The sequence below is a fragment of the Tamandua tetradactyla genome, chromosome 2, assembly GCF_023851605.1.
Source record: "Tamandua tetradactyla isolate mTamTet1 chromosome 2, mTamTet1.pri, whole genome shotgun sequence".
Classification (NCBI taxonomy): Eukaryota; Metazoa; Chordata; class Mammalia; order Pilosa; family Myrmecophagidae; genus Tamandua; species Tamandua tetradactyla.
Genome location: NC_135328.1, coordinates 184,526,230 through 184,540,692, shown reverse-complemented (window position 1 = coordinate 184,540,692; position 14,463 = coordinate 184,526,230). Strand labels below are relative to the sequence as shown.

The window sequence follows — 14,463 nt, the reverse complement described above, 5'->3', positions numbered from 1 at the left end:
TATAGGATTCTGTTGGGAAAATTCATTTTAAGCTGCTTCCTTTTTTTGTCTGTATTAGTCCTCAGGGACACATCACTCTACCATTATTAATGTGTAGCAATATGCTGAGTATTGCCAACTCAAGAAGCTCACTGGACCTTCAGAGTCCAGAGTTGTTATTCAGGTTTCATTCTGTCGTCATGATTGATGGTGGTTGAACTCAATATCTACTAGCCTTCCCTTCCTGGAAGTCAGGCTGATATCACACAGATCAAAGTCCCAACCCTTTAATCAAATGGCTGGTCTTTCTGGCGTGGCTAATACCCACCTTAAGATTTTGGTGTGGCCTATCCCCATGCTAGGTCATCTCTTTAGTGTAAATTATCAGGTGTGTTCTGAGGCCCACAATGAATAATGAAGACACTCCAATCACTGCGAAAATTCCAAGCCTTTAGAGGTTATCTCCCCAAAATCCCAGGACAAAGGCCAGACCTCTCTTTAATTTTTTTTTTTTTTTTTTTTTTTGGCATGGGCAGTCACCAGGAATCGAACCTGGGTCTCCAGCATGGCAGGTGAGAACTCTGCCTGCTGAACCACCGTGGCCCACCCTAGACCTCTCTTTAGATAAGGCTAAATTCTTTATTATACATAAACTTTTGTAACAAGTTAATCATCTTCATCCAGAAATCTTTATTCCTGACCTTTAGATTCAGATTGTTAACTTTGCTTTGCATTATATATTTTTTCTTTCAAGAATCATTTTGCAGCATTAGCTTCTTAGTCACACTAGCAGCAATAATTTAGGGCTGGTTTATAGTTTACTCATTTCTATTTCTTGTATTCCATGTTGTTCCTGTTAATGCATTATTGTTCTGCATTATGGTAACATATACAGCAAGAAATTTACCAACTTAACCACTTTCAAGCATACAATTTGGTGACATTAATTACGTTCACAGTGTTGTCCTACCATCCACACTAAACATTACCAAAACTTTCCCATCACCCCAAACAGAATATGTACCCATGAAGCATTAACTCCTGGTAATCTGCAATTATTTTATGTCTCTATGAATCTGTGTGTTCCAGTTACTTCATATAAGTAAAATTACACAATATCTATCCTTTTCTGCCTGACGTATTTCATTCAACATGATGTCTTTAGGATTCATCCATGTTGTAGCATGTACTGGAACTTCATTCTTTTTTAGGGCTGAATGATATTCCATCGTGTGTATGTATATATCACGTTGTGGTTATCCATTTATCAATTTGGGTTGCTTCTACCTTTTGGCTATTGTGAGTAATGCTGTTATGAACATTGGTATACAAATATCTTCTTGAGTCCCTGCTTTCAGTTTGGAAGCTTTACACCTAAAAATGGTATTGCTGAGCCGTATGGTAATTCTGTACTTAATTGATTTCCACAGTGGCTGCATCATTTTATATTCCCAGCAACAATGTATAAAGGTTCCAGTTTCTCTGCATCCTTACTGATACATATTTTCTGTTTGTTTATTTGTTTTGTTTTGTTTTAATAATAGCCATCTTGGTGGATGTAAAGTGGTAGTGGGTATAAGGTGGTATCTCATGGCTTTGATTTGCATTTCCCTGATGACCAATAATGTTGAGCATCTTTTCAGGTGCTTATTGGCCATTTGTATATCTTTAGAGAAATGTCTGTTCAAGTCCTTTGTCCATTTTTTGATTAGGTTATTAGTCTTTTTGTTTTCAGTTATAGGAATTCTTTATATATTCTGGATATTAAACCTTTATCAGTAGTATGGTTTCCAAACATTTCCTTCCATTTGGTATGCTGTGTTTTCACTTTCTTGATAATGTCTTTTGATGCACAAAGTGTTTTATTTTAATGAAGTCCCATTTATTTTTTCTTTCATTGTTCATGCTTTTGGTGTAAAGTCTCAAAATGCATTTTCTAATATAAGGTCATGAAGATATTTCCCTATATTTTCTTCTAAGAGTTTTATAGTTTAGCCTTTATGTTTAAATTGTTGATCCATTTTGAGTTAATTGTTGTATATGTTGAAAACTAGAGGTCCACTGTCATTCTTTTGCATGTGAATATCCAGTTTTCCCAGCACCATTTGTTGAAGAGACAATTCTTTTCCCATTGAGTGGACTTGCCACACTGACCTATGGAAAAATATCAGTTGGTCATTGATGTGAGTGTTTATTTCTGAGTGCATGATTCTGTTTCATTGGTGTATTTGTCTTTCCATATGCCAGAAACACACTGATTACTGTAGCTTTATAGTAAGTTTTGAAAGTCTTCCAACTTTGTGCTTTTTTGTTCTCATAATAACCCTTGTCGGCCATTTATTTTCCTAAGTGTGTATCATGAATTATCTTTTATCTTAACAAGGACCTGGAAATTAGGCGATTTTATCTGTTTTATATGTGAGCAAACTGAGCCTTGTTAAAGTTCCCCTCCTTGAGCCCAAAGGGCGTAGCAGCTCACAGGGCTCACTCGTGCAGGTTAAGTGCCCCAAAGGACACTCACTCAGTGGTGTGAAGTATGTAGGGCTCACTACTGTAGCAAGTCCCCAGTGCTGATGGCCAGCAACCAGGACCTCACAGGCCAGTGCCCTTTTCTTAGACCCCCTGATGCCTCTCAAGCTTCATCCCACATGTCTCCCCCAGCCAGACTGTGGGGGACTCAGATACTTATATTTTTCCATCTAGTTCATTAAGATGACCAGCTCATAGTTTTACTTTTTCCTGTGCCTTCCCTTTTGATTCTTAACTGTTTTTTTAAAAAAAAAAAAAAAAAAAACAACAAAAAGCCAGTACATGCAAATCAAAAGCTGGCTTTCAAAACAATCGCTTCCCACTGGGATGTCAAGAACTTTTTTTTTCTTTTTTTGTGAAAAATAACGTGTACAAAAAAGTAATAAGTTTCAAAGCACTGTGCAACAATTAGTTGTAGAACAGATTTCAGAGTTTGGAATTGGTTACAATTCCACAATTTTAGGATTCTAACTGCTCTAAAATACTGGAGACTAAAAGAAATATCAGTTTAATGATTCAGCATTCATATTTGTTTGTTAAACCATACCTGCTCTGCATAATTCCACCATCACCTTTGATCTTTCTGTCCTATTCTTCAGGAGTATTTGCACTGTGGCCATTCTAAATTTCTCATGTTGGAAGGGGCTGTCAACAGTATAGGGTGGGGAGATGGAAGTAGCCAGTGTTCTGGAGAAGCTGGGTCCTCTAGGTTTCAGGACTTATCTGGTCCAGGAACCCATCTGGAGGCTGTACGTTTCTGGAAAGCTACCCTGATGCACGAAACCTTTATAGAATCTTATGTATTGCCCTAGGTGTTCTTTAGGATTGGCTGGAATGGTTTTGGTTGGGGTTTGGCAAGTTATGATTGGTAGCATTATCTAACTGAATCTTGTGTAGGAGTGACCTCCAGAGTAGCTTCTCGACTTTATTTGAACTCTCTCAGCCCCTGATAACCTTATTTGTTTACACTTCTTTTCCCCCTTTTGGTCAGGATGGAACTGTTGATCCCACAGTGCCAAGGCTGGATTCATACCTGGGAGTCATCTCCCACGCCATCAGGGAGACTTTCACATAGAGGGGCAGACAATGATTTCACTTGCAGAGTTGGGCTTAGAGAGAGTGAGGCCACATCTGAGCAATAAAAGCAGTCCTCCAGAAGTAACTCTTAGGCATACCTATAGGAAGGCTAAGCTTTTAAGCTTCACAACAATAAGCCTCAAGATCAAGGGCTTGGCTATTGATTTGGGTGTCCCTAATGCTTGACAGTATCAGGGGTTCCCTGATGGTAAAGTTTAATAGTTCCATATTTTTTTCTCCATCCCTCAAGGGACTTTGCCAATACTTTTTGATTATCTGCTTAATATATTCTAGGGTGTATCCAGACATTAAATTAAGCTATACAGGATTAAAGGCCCTCATTCTTATTCTGGACTTTCTGTGTTTCAGTTGTTCAGATGACCTAAGCAAACAGGTTGAGTTAGATTATGTGTGACAGACAATTTAAGTTCTAGACAAAATAAACCTTTCTTCCTTTGGTCTCAAAGAGTAGGTGTGGTTCTAAAGTATAGACATATAAAACAGCCGCTCAAAATTCGGGAGTAATCATTACCACTTCGGACTAAATGTGCCTGCTATAAGAGTTTACAATCTAGGACCCTGTTTTCTTATAAGTGTTTTCTAAAGGAGACCATACAATAGTTTTCTATCGTTTCTGACTTATTTTGCCCCACCAAATGTCCCACAGATCCATTCACGTTGTAGCATGCCTCATAACTTTGTTCCTCTTTATAGCAGCACAATATTCGAACATATGTATACACCATCGTTCACTAATTTACTTCTCAGTCAATGCATCCTTCAGCCACCTACATTCATTAGGCATCATGTATGAAAGTCCACAGTCTATCAACACTCTCAATTTTAAATAATTTCATTGTTCCCAAGAGAACAATAACCAATAAACACACCCTCACCAAATAGGAAATCTAAACCTCCTCTTAACTCTTGTCCCCCCCATTATTTACCCCTGCTATTGCTGTGTGTACTGCTGTTAAACATAGCCCATAGCATGCAATAGCAGTTTTCCCCCTGTACCTAGACTTAAACACTCTTTGTACACAAATAATGCCTTTGAAGTAGTCCTTGCAAGAATTTATTTATATTTTCTAGTATTAATCAGTGGGACACATAGATCTTTACAACCCCTTTCAATCTTGTTCACCTTCAGTATGGTAATAAACTGTCTTCACGTCTATGTATTCCCTTACATTTGAGTTCAATGTCATTAGTTAACTGTTCACCCATCTCTAGCTTCCATGTATCTCTAATTCCCCTATTTGTATTATAAGCCTCTGATTTTACCTTTAGCGTGGTCATAAAAGTGGAGCCATATAGTATCTATCCTTTTGTGTCTGGCATATTTCACTCAGCCTCAAGGCTCATCTATCTTGTCATGTGCTTCAGAATGTTGTTTCATCTTACTGCTGCATAGTATTCCATCATATATATGTACCACATTTTGTTAATCCACTCGTCTGTTGATGGGCATTTGGTTTGTTTCCATCTTTTGGCAATTGTGAATAATGCAGCTATGAACATTGGTATGCAAATATCTGTTTGTGTGTCACTGCTTTCAGCTCTTTGGGGTATATACCAAGTAGTGCTATTGCTGGGTCATAGGGCAACTCAATATTTAGTTTCCTAAAGAACCTCCAAACTGTCTTTTATAATGGCTGTACCATTTTACATTCCCACCAATAGTACATAAGTGTCCCAATTTCTCTACATCCTCTCCAACGTTTATAGTTTCCATTTGTTTAATAGCAGCCATTCCTATAGGTGTGAGGTAGTATCTCATTGTAGTCTTCATCTGCATTTGCCATATGGCTAATGAAAATGACCATCTCTTCGTGTGCTTTTGGGCCATCTGTGTTTGCTCTTCAGAAAAATGCCTATTCATGTCTTTAGCCAATTTTATAATTAGATTGTTTGTTCTTTTGTTGTTAAGTTGTTTGATTTCTTTATGTATACAGGATATCAAACCTCTGTCCAATATGTGATTTCCAAATATTTTCTCCCATTGAGTTGACTGCATTTTTACCTTTTTGACAAAGTCTTTTGAGGTGCAAAAGCATTTAATTTTGAGGAATTCATTTATCTATTTTTTCTTTTCTTGCTTATGTTTTGGGTGTAAAGTTTAAGAAGCTGTCTGCTATTACTAGGTCTTGAAGATGTTTCCTGCATTTTCTTCTAGAAGCTTTATGGTGCTAGTTCTCATAGTTAGGTGTTTGATCCACTTTGAGTTAATTTTTGTATAGGGTATAAGATAGGGGTCCTCTCTCACTCTTGGCTATTGATATACAGTTCTTCCATGCCCAGTTATTGAAAAGACTGTTTTGTCCCAGTTCAGAGGATTTGGGGGACTTGTCAAAAATCAGTTGACCATAGATTTGGTGGTCTATTTCTGCACTCTCGATTCAATTCCATTGGCCAATGCTTCTATCTTTGTGCCAGTACCATGTGTTTTGACCACTGTGGCTTTATAAATAGGTTTTAAAGTCAGGGAGTGTTAATCCTCCCACTTTGTTCTTTTTTAGAATGCTTTTAGGTATTCGAGGTCTTTTTTCTCTTCCAGGTGAATTGGTAACTAGCTTTTCCAAGTTTTCAAAGTAGGTTGTTGGAATTTTGATTGGTACTGCATTGAATCTGTAGTTCAATTTGGGTAGAATTAACATCTTAATTATATTTAACATTCCTATCCATTTGCAGGGGATGTCTTTCCACCTATTTAGATCTTTGATTTCTTTTAGCAATGTTATGTAGTTTTCTGTGTACAAGTCCTTTATGTGTCCCTAGTTAAGTTCATTCCTAGGCACTTGATTCTTTTAGTTGCTATTTTGAATGGAATTTTTTCCTTAACTGACTTCTCAATTAGGTCATTGCTTGTGTATAGAAGCGTTACTGATTTTTGCACATTAATTTTATATCCCATCACCTTGCTGAATTTGTTTATTAGCTCAAGTAACTTTGTTGTAGATTCCTCAGGATTTTCCAAGTATGGTATCATGTCGTCTGTAGATAATGAAAATTTTTCTTCTTCCTTTCCAATTTGAATGCCTTTTATTTCTTTTTCCTGCCTGATTGCTCTAGCTAGAACTTCTGGTACAGTGTTGAATAATAGTGATAACAGTGGGCATCCTTGTCTTGTTCCTGATCTTAGAGGGAAAGCTTTCAGTCTCTCTCTATTGAGTATGATGCTGGCTATTGGTTTTTCGTATATGCCCTTAATCATATTGAGCAAGTTACCTTTGATTCCTATCTTTTGAAGTGTTTTTATCAGAAACAGATGTTGAATTTTGTCAAATGCTTTTTCAGCATCAGTCGAGATGATCATGTGATTTTTCCCTTTTGATTTGTTAATGTGTTGTATCACATTAATTGATTTTCTTGCGTTGAACCATCCTTGCATTCCTGTAATAAACCCCACTTGGTCGTGGAGTATAAGTCTTTTAATGTGCTGTTGGATTCAGTTTGCCAGTATTTCACTGAGAATTTTTGCATCTGTGTTTGTTAGGGAGATTGGCCTGTAGTTTTCCTTCCTCATAGCATCTTTACCTGGATTTGGTATTAAAATGATACTGCTTCATAAAATAAGTTAGGTAGAGTTCCTTTTTCCTCAATTTTTTTGAAAAGTTTTAGCAGGATTTGTGTTAGTTCTTTTTGGAATGTTTGATAAAATTCCCCTTTGAAACCATCTGGCCCTGGGCTTTTCTTTGTAGGAAGATTTTTGATGACTGATTGAATCTCTTTACTTGTGATTGGTTTGTTGAGATCCTCTGTTTGTTCCTGAGAGTCAGTGTAGCTTGTTTTTATATTTCCAGGAATTTGTCCATTTAATCTATGTTGTCTAGTTTGTTGGCTTATAGTTGTTCACAGTATCATCTTATGAATTATTTTATTTCTTCAGGGTCTGTGGTAATGCACCCCTTCTCATTTATGATTTTGTTTATTTGCATCCTCTCTCTTTTTCCTTTGTCAGTGTTGCTAGTGGCACATCAATTTGCCAAATAATTTTCTCAAAGAACCAACTTTTGGTTTTATTGATTTTGTCTATTATTCTTTTGTTCTCCCATTCATTTAACTCTGCTTTAATCTTTGTTATTTCTCTTCTATTTGTTTTGTGGTAAGTTTGCTGTTCTTTCTTAAGTTCCTCCAGTGAGAAGTTAAGTCCTTGCTTTTTGTTCTTTATTGTTTTTGAATATAGGCATTTAGGGCAGTAAATTTCCCTCTCAGCACAGCCTTTGCCAAATCCTGTAAGTTCTGCTATGTTGTATTCTCATTTTCATTTGTCTCCAGGTAGCTACTGATTTCTCTAGCAATTTTTTCTTTGACCCACTGGTTGTTTAAGATTGTGTTATTTAACCTCCATGTATTTGTGAAAGTTTTCATTCTTTGGTGGTTATTGAGATCCAGCTTCATTCCATTGTTATCAGAGAAAGTGCTTTGAGTAATTTCAGTGTTTTTAAATTATAAAGACCTGTTTTTTGTCCCAGTATATGATCTGTCTTGGAGAATGTTCCATAACTGCTAGAGTAGAATGGTGTTTTGGGGTGTGTATTAGTTGGGATTCTCTAGAGAAACAGAATCAACAGGAGATACTTGGAAATATAAAGTTTATAAAAGTGTCTCACATAACCATGGGAATGCAGAGTCCAAAATCCGCAGGGCAGATTGTGAAGCCGACAATTCCAATGCAGGGTCTGGGCAAACTCCACAGGAGAGGCTCACTGTCCAAAGCAGGAAGAGAGCCTGTCTCTTCTGAATCCGCCTTAAAAGGCTTCCAGTGATTAGATTAAGCATCACTCATTGCAGAAGACACTCCCCTGACTGATTACAAATGGAATCAGCTGTGGATGCAGCTGATGTGATCATGATTTAATTCTATGAAATGTCCTCATCGCAACAGACAGGCCAGCACTTGCCCAACCAGACAGACAGGTACCATCACTTGGCCAAATTAACACATGAACCTGACTGTGACAGGGTGTAATGACATATATATGTCTGTTAGATCTAATTCATTTATTAAATTGTTTAACTTCTCTGTTCCCTTGTTGATCTTCTCTCTGGTTGTTCTATCTATAGAGAAGAGTGGTGTATTGAAATCTCCTACTATTATCGTGAAAACATCTATCACTCCCTTCAGTTTTGAAAATGTCTGTCTCGTGTACATTGGAACTCCTTGATAGGGAGCACAAATATTTATGATTGTCAGTTCTTCTTGGTGAATTATCCCTTTTATTAATAGATAGTGTCCTTCTTTGTCTGTTATGATGTCTTTACATTTAAAGTCTATTTTATCTGATTATTAGTATAGCTACTTCTGCTTTCTTTTGGTTACAACTTGTGTGGAACATCTTTTTCCATCCTTTCACTTTCAGTCTATTTGTATCCTTGTGCCTAAGATGAGTCTCTTGTAAGCAGCATATATCTGGTTTATATTTCATAATCCATTCTGCTAATCTGTATCTTTTAATTGGTAAGTTTAGCCTGCTAACTTTCAGAGTTATTATTGAGAAGGCGTGTCTTGTATCCACCATCTTGTCTTTTGGATTTTATTTGTCAGATCTATATATTATTTTCTCTCTTCCTCTTTTTATCCTCTAAGTTACCTTTACTGGTACTCTTCAGTTCTGTGCCCTTCTCCAGACCTCTCTCTCCTGTCTCTTTTTTTTGACTGGCAGAACTCCCTTTAGTATTTCTTGTAGGGCCAGTCTCTTGTTGACAAATTCTTTCAGGATTTGTTTGTCTGTGAAAATTTAAACTCTTCCCCAGTTTGAGGGACAATTTGGCTGGATACAGAATTCTTGGCTGGATGTCTTTCTCTTTCAGGATCGTGAATATATCATACCACTGCCTTCTCACCTCCAGGGTGCTAGTTGAGTAGTCTGAACTCAGTCTTATTTGGTTTCCCTTGTATATAGTAAATTGTTTTTCTCTTCCTGCTTTCAGGATTTTCTACTTCTCCTCAACATTGACAGACTGATTAGTATGTGTCTTGTGGGGGGCTTATTTGGATTTATTCTATTTGGAGTTCGTTGAGCTTCTTTGACTTGTATATATATATTTATGTCCCTTATAAAGGTTGGGAAGTTTCACCCCATTATATCCTCAACTAATCTTCCTAGCCCATTACTCTTCTCTTCTCCTTCTGGGACACCAATGATTCTTATATTTCTGCGCATTGTTTTGTCCATAATTTCCCTGAGATCCCATTAAATTTGTCCATGTTTTTTGCCATTTGCTGTTTTGAGTGTTCAAAATCAGTTGTCCTATTCTCTAGTTTGCTTATTCTTTCTTCTGCCTCTTCAGATCTGCTATTGTGTGTCTCTAGTATGTTTTTTATTTGGTCTACAGCATCTTTAATCTTTGTGATATCTGCTATTTTTCTGTTTATTCTTTCAAATTCCCTTTATGCTTTTCTAGTACTTTCTTGATCTCCTTTATGTCATTAACCATCCCATTTATTTTATTTAGCAGAGTTACATGAACATCTTTGATTAGTTGTTCCAATATCTGTGTCTCCTCTGGTGTTTTAATTTGGTCGTTAGGCTGGGCTATAGTTGCCTGCTTCATGATATGTTTAGTGATCTTCTGCTGTCTTTGTGACCTGTAAATATCTTGAGTGGCTTACTTTGGAAGTTTATTTCCTTCAGTAGCCTAAAACCTTGTATTTGCGAGATAAATATGGAGCAGGATGCAGGGTACAAGATGGGGCACAACAGTGTGGTGATGCATTGCAGTGCAGGTTTAGGCCCAGGTTGGGGATGCTACGATGGTGTCTGTGAGCCTGGGCGCCCAGCAGCGGGGGAGAATGTGGCTGTGTGGATGCACGGGTCTGGGAGGTGGGTGTTTGCTTGTCCAGGGTGCGGGTCCTTTGTGCTAATGTCCAGGTCTAGGGCAGTGGGTTGGTGTTGTGCCTGTGTGGGTGGGAGGTAGATGTGACCCAACTGTGCAGGTCAGCACTCTCCCAGAGCTGGGGGAGCATGACTGGGGGCCGTGCACATGCGTGGATCTGGGAATGCTGTAAACTCATGTACACATGTGCAGAGCTCAGGGTGTCAGGGTGGGGCTGCACAACTGCGTGTGTTGTTACATCTGCTGGAGGCAGATGTAACCTGGATATGGAATTAAGTGCCTGCAGCCTTTATGCACTGCTGATTGCCTGCAGAGAACAGGGACTGGGAGGTAGGGTGGGACGAAACTGTGCTTGCATAGGAGATGTGGGTTGGGCTTGAGTAAGCCTGCAGGTAAGAGGTTAGCAGGGCGGCGGTGCTTGGAGCATGGGAAGTGTGGGTGATGGGGTTCAGTTGCGTGAGGTGTTGGGTGAATTGTGGGTCTCAGGACTGTACTGGTAAGGATAGCATGTCCAAGGAATGCAGTTTGGCTTACTTCCTAGTCCCCGTCTCCCTGTCGGTGCACTCCTGAAGGCTCCGGGCTTTTGCATTAGGCTGTTTGTGCCAGCCAGACGGTCTCCGATTCTCTGCTTTTCAGTTCAGCTTCGCAACCAGGGCCACCCTGTGTGGTGCAGAAGACTCTCCCAGGTCACTTATACCCTGGAATTGCCATCTCAGTCACCCTCTTATCCTGCTAGCTGTTCCTTGGAGTAAGGTTGAACTCAATCTATCCTATTCTGCCATCTTTCTGGAACTCCTCTGTGCTTCTTTTTTTGAAGATTATTTTGGCTATTCAGAACCCCTTGTCTTTCCCTGAATTTGATCACTGGCTTTTTTATTCCTACAAAGAAAGGTGTAACAATTTGGATTGGGATTGCATTGAAGCTAAATTACTGTGGTGGTGTCTTAGTTTTCCAGAGCTGCTGTGACAAACACCCCACATTGGGTTGGCTTAAACAACAAGAATTTTTGGCTCATGATTTTAGAGGCCAGAATCTTAGACTCCAAATTGTGGAGTCAGAAAGATAATGCTTTCTCTTGGACTCAGTACTGGTGCTGGCTTGCCATAATTGTTGGTATTCTTTGACTTATATCTCTTCATTTATCACAGGACAGTGTCTTTGATCTCCTCCTGTGGCTTTCTCTAAAATCTGCTTCATTATTTTCTGGCTTCTTTCACTGCATCGAAATTTTCTCTATATAAGGTCTACAGTAATACCAATCGAGACCTAGCCTAATTTAATTTCACCAAACCTTAATTAATAAATAATAATATATTAATTAATAAAAACATCTTCAAGAGTCCTGTTAACAAATGGGTTCACACCCACAGGGAGACAGATTAAACTTAAGAACATGTCTTTTATTAGGGTAGATGATTAAATCAGTAAGAATTGGCATCTTTTTAAAAAATGTATTTTTATTGAGAAAACTTCACATACATACAGTCCATCCACAATATCATCACATAGTTGTATATTCATCACCATGATCATTTTAGAACATTTGCATCACCCCAGAAAAAGAAATAGAAAGAAAAAAGAAAAAACTCGTACATCCCTTACCCCTCCCTCTCATTGACCTCTAGTATTTATTTTACCCCCATCCTCCATTATTTATTTATTTTTTATCCTTTTTTTTTTTAACTCATCTGTCCATACCCTAGTTAAAAGAAGCATCAGACACTACTTTTCATAATCAAGTAGTCACATTGTAAAAGCTGTATCATTATACAGTCGTCTTCAAGAATCAAGACTACTGGAACACAGCTCAGTGGTTTCAGGTACTTCCTGCCAAACACTCCAGTACACATAAACTAAAAAGGGATATCTATATAATGCATAAAAATAACCTCCAGGGTAACCTCTTGACTGAAATCTCTCAGCCACTAAAACTTTATTTTGTCTCATTTTTCTCTTCCCCCTTTTGGTCAAGAAGACTTTCTCAATTCTATGATGCCAGGTTTTGTCTCATCCTGGGATTTCTGCCCCACATTTCCAAGAAGGTTTATACTCCTGGGAGTCATGTCCCATGTAGTAGGGAGGACAGTGAGTTCATCTGCCAAGTTGGCTTAGAAAGAGAGGCCATATCTGAGCAACAAAGAAGGTTCTCTGGGGGTGACTCTTAGGCATAATTATAAGTTGGCTTAGGTTCTCCTTTGCAGGAATAAGTTGGGGTGATAAGATATAGGAATTAAATAGAAAGTTTACTATTTCCTCCTTTTTCTTCAGTCCCCTAAGGAGACTTTGCAAATACTTTTTTATTCATTGCCCAAATTACTCTGGGATATATTGGGGCATCACACTAACCTGGACAAATCAACAAGATCTCATGCCCTATTCAAGATTTCTTGTGCTACCCAAAATATAAAGTTTGCATTAGATAAACATCTCTTCCTTTGGTCTCACACAGAAGTTGAAGTTTTAAGATGAACCATATCATCCTTTTCCCTGTATTCTATTTTACCTTAGTCCTATCCAGATCAGCTACATTCATATCTCTAGTTGACATCTGAACCCTTTTTCAGCTTTTAAACTTTCATAGCTTCAGAGCTCTAACTCTGATTCTCAGGTGTCACATAAGTACCCAAAGTTTCTGGGCCTAACCAGGTTATATACAAACAGCTCAGTGTCTCAAAATTTAAAAATAACAGTTACAACTCCTAAATATATATGACTGCTGTAAGAGTCTACAATCTAGGACTGTTAACAATAGGCCCTAACCTGGTAACACATTCTCTCAACTTTAATTCACCAGGTTTGTATATTATAGTTAGTCCATATGAGTGAGGTATGATAGTATTTGTCTTTTTTTTCTATGAGTGAAAAATGATAGTATTTGTCTTTTTTTTTCTGGTCATTCAACATACAGTCCTTAAAATTTATTCATTTAGTCACATGCCTCACGATTTCATTCCTTCTTGCAGTCACTCAATAGTCTGTTGTATGTATATGCCACAGTTCTCCCTTCCTTCCTTCAGTCATTGTTCCCTTAAGCTACCCCTATCCCTTGTGAACCGCAAACACTGCTACAATGAACACCATTTATTTATTAGCACTAGCAACTTTCTTACAGGGTCTTCTGGATTTTCTATATATAGAACCATATCATCTGTGAATAGTAATACTTTCACTTCTTCCTTTCCATTTTAGATGCCTTTTATTTCTTTTTCTTATCTAATTGTTCTGGCTAGTATTTCTAGAACAGTGGTGAAAGTGTGGAAGTGGGCATCTGTATCCTTGGCTTGTTCCAGATCTTTGGGAGAAAGTTTTCAGTCTTTCGCCATTGAACATGATGTTAGTTGTAGAGTTAACTCCACTCCCCCAATTCCCATTTATTTTTCATGCTTGCGGCAGTGCCATCTTTTCTTTATGAAAAACAATGGCAAGTTCAACACGAAATAGAAACTTGAAGTGTGGAATATGAGAAACCCAAGGATAGAAAAAAAGACAGTTGCAAAAGAAGAAATGAGATATCATAAAAAGATGAGGGAGCATGTTCTATTCCCTCCCTTCTGAGAAATCGTCTCAAACATTTAGGTGACAGTACATCTTTCCATGTTAGGGCTGCTGTTCCTTTTTTTTGGATAAAAAAGATGGGGACTGGAAACGCCTTTCTGGGATCAAAGCCAATCTCTCATTTCACCCTTCCCAGACCAGGCAAAGGAAATAATGTAAAGCAAGGGAGGTAAAGTGGGGGAGGGAATTATCCCACTTGACAGAGTAGTACAGACCCTTTTTTTCTAAGGGAATTGAGAGTTTAGAACAGAGCTTGCAGAGAAACTGAAAATGGAGATAATACTTGTTAACACCTCCCCTGAAGCTGAGAAAAGAGCAAGGAAATACCTGTAAGTCATGACTGAAGTAAAGCTGGAGTCTGCTCTTCAAAACTGTTCTAGAATGTAAAATCGCTTCCTCTTTCTTGAGTAATTTCTGCCTTCTCTGAGTTAGCTTAGTTTCCTTTTCCTTTGGCTATCATGTGGTGGTGGCCACTGGGGTTT

General features: G+C 38.2%; 1 protein-coding gene across 16 annotated transcripts in view; it reads left to right on the top strand.

Annotated features, from left to right (window-relative positions):
- LOC143674416 (uncharacterized) overlaps positions 1 to 14,463 on the top strand; it is a 149,083-nt gene that overhangs the window by 13,691 nt on the left and 120,929 nt on the right. The gene's annotated exons all lie outside the window — the stretch shown is intronic.